This window comes from Lygodium microphyllum, chromosome 24 (assembly GCF_053477565.2).
Source record: "Lygodium microphyllum isolate KBCC chromosome 24, Lygodium_microphyllum_v1.1.10, whole genome shotgun sequence".
Taxonomy (NCBI): Eukaryota; Viridiplantae; Streptophyta; class Polypodiopsida; order Schizaeales; family Lygodiaceae; genus Lygodium; species Lygodium microphyllum.
The window spans coordinates 67,185,198-67,187,432 of NC_141158.1; the positions used below are offsets into that span (position 1 = coordinate 67,185,198).

The following is a 2,235-nucleotide window of genomic DNA, read 5'->3' on the forward strand; positions in this document are numbered from 1 at the left end:
GGGTCAGGGGCAGAGGAGGGTGCGGTGACTTCACATATTCGCCGACAAGATAGGGAGGCAACGGTCTCTCGTAGCCCTGCCATTGCCGCAACCTGCCAATCCTAGCTATTGTGCACACGCTCAGGTGCAACGACTTCACATATTCACCGATAGGACAGGGGAGGTAGAATAGGGCAGACAGGGGCAGGGGCAAGGGCAAGGGTCAGGGGCAAAGGAGGGTGAGAAGGAGAGGAAAGAGGAGAAAGAGGATGGATGATGATAGAGAGAGAGAGGCATGAGAGAGAAGAGAGAGGAAACCGTGCTCTGATACCATGTTGAAGACTGCGTGAGGAAGATGAGGAATGGAGGAAGAGAGAAGAGAAGAGAGACATGAGACACCGGAAGTGGAAAGGAAAGAGAGCTTCCAGATCATGAGTCCACCATGAGCTTAGACGAAGATGTAGATGATTCTGACCAACCACCACCAAATCACTATCGCAACTGGTCTCTTGGCCTTCGAGCACAAGTCCATGCCTGCCAGCAATGGCTACACCTTTCTCAACAACAACGGCACCCCCAGTCACAACATTGTCAATGGATCATCATACTGTGACGAGGAGGATAGATTGGATGAGGAATCAGATGCAGCAGCTATTAGGAAATGTGCTGAAATTCAGCAAGCCATATCCATAGGAGCCACATCGTTTTTGCTGACAGAGTACAAGTATTTGGTTTATTTCATGGGCATATTTGGTACTGTCATTTTCTTGTTCCTGGGATTTGTGAAGGGGTTCAGTACTAAGCCCCAGCCTTGCAGATACGATCCAAAGCAGGAATGTGCCCCAGCTCTCTTTATAGCAATTTTCACTACAGTTGCATTTATATTGGGAGCTTTGACGTCCATAGTGTTGGGATTTTTGGGCATGATGATCGCAACATATGCAAATGCTCGCACAACTTTGGAAGCCAGAAAAGGGATAGGCAAAGCATTCAAAATCGCCTTCCAATCAGGTTTGGTGATGGGTTTCTTACTTGCTGCTAATGGCCTCATAGTTTTATACATCACTATAAAACTGTTCGAGCTTTATTATAAGGATGATTGGGAGGGCCTTTTTGAGGCCATCACTGGCTATGGGCTTGGAGGCTCATCCTTGGCTCTATTTGGAAGGGTTGGAGGTGGAATCTATACCAAAGCTGTGGATGTTGAAGCAGATCTTGTTGGAAAAGTAGAAAGGAATATCCCAGAGGATGATCCACAAAATCCAACGGTCATTGTTAACAATGTGGGTGATAATGTGGGAGATATTGCAAGAATGGGTTTAGATTTCTTTGGCTCCTTTGCTGAAGCTTCTTGTGCAGCTCTTGTTGTGGCTTTCATGTCATCATTTGGCACAAATCATGACTTCACTGCTATGTGCTTCTTTCTACTCATTAGCTCTATGGGCATTGTGGTGTGCCTCATCACAACCTTGTTCACAACTGATGTGTTCGTCAAGATCTCAAATCTAAGGGATATTGAACCTACACTGAAGAGACAGTTGCTAATATCCACCATCTTAATGGCATTCGGTGCAGCATTTGTTTGTTGGATGGCACTACCATCAACGTTTTACATATATGATCCTAACAGTGGTGCAAAGATGGTTCAAAACTGGAAACTATTTTTCTACATTGGAGTAGGGCTTTGGGCAGGGTTGGTAATTGGCTACATTACAGAGTATTTCACCAACAATACATACAGACCAGTCCAGGATGTTGCTGATTCTTACAGGACAGGAGCTGCTACCAATGTCATCTTTGGTTTGGCACTTGCCTGCAAGTCTGTAATTGTTCCAATATTTTCTATTGTTATTGCCATCTATGTCAGCCATACCCTAGCAGCCATGCACGAGATCGCAGTTGCAGCTCTTTGAATGCTTTGTACCATTGCCACTTGTCTAGCCATAGATGCATATGGTCCCATAAGTGATAATGCTGGTATCGCAACTAGTCTCTGGATGACCATGATACTTCTTACACATCTCTCCACAAGAAGCATAGCCGCAGTATAGACTAAGAGGCCGCGAAGGCTTTCAAGCTGGACAGATTCCTCAACCATAGGACTTCTTCAAAGTCTAGCTTGCAGCATCAACAGCCCCCAGTTGACAACACTCCGCTCTCCGAATTAGTCTCTGTGATCCACACTTTGGGAGAGTGCTTTCTCAGATTAGAAGAGATGAAACTGCAGATGCAGAGAGAGTCTGAGCAATTCCGTGA

At 45.6% G+C, this 2,235-nt stretch overlaps 1 pseudogene; it reads left to right on the plus strand.

The window, feature by feature from the left end:
- Positions 1-509: 509 nt before the first annotated feature.
- On the plus strand, positions 510-2,030 carry LOC148015185 (pyrophosphate-energized vacuolar membrane proton pump 1 pseudogene; annotated as a pseudogene).
- Positions 2,031-2,235: the final 205 nt, after the last annotated feature.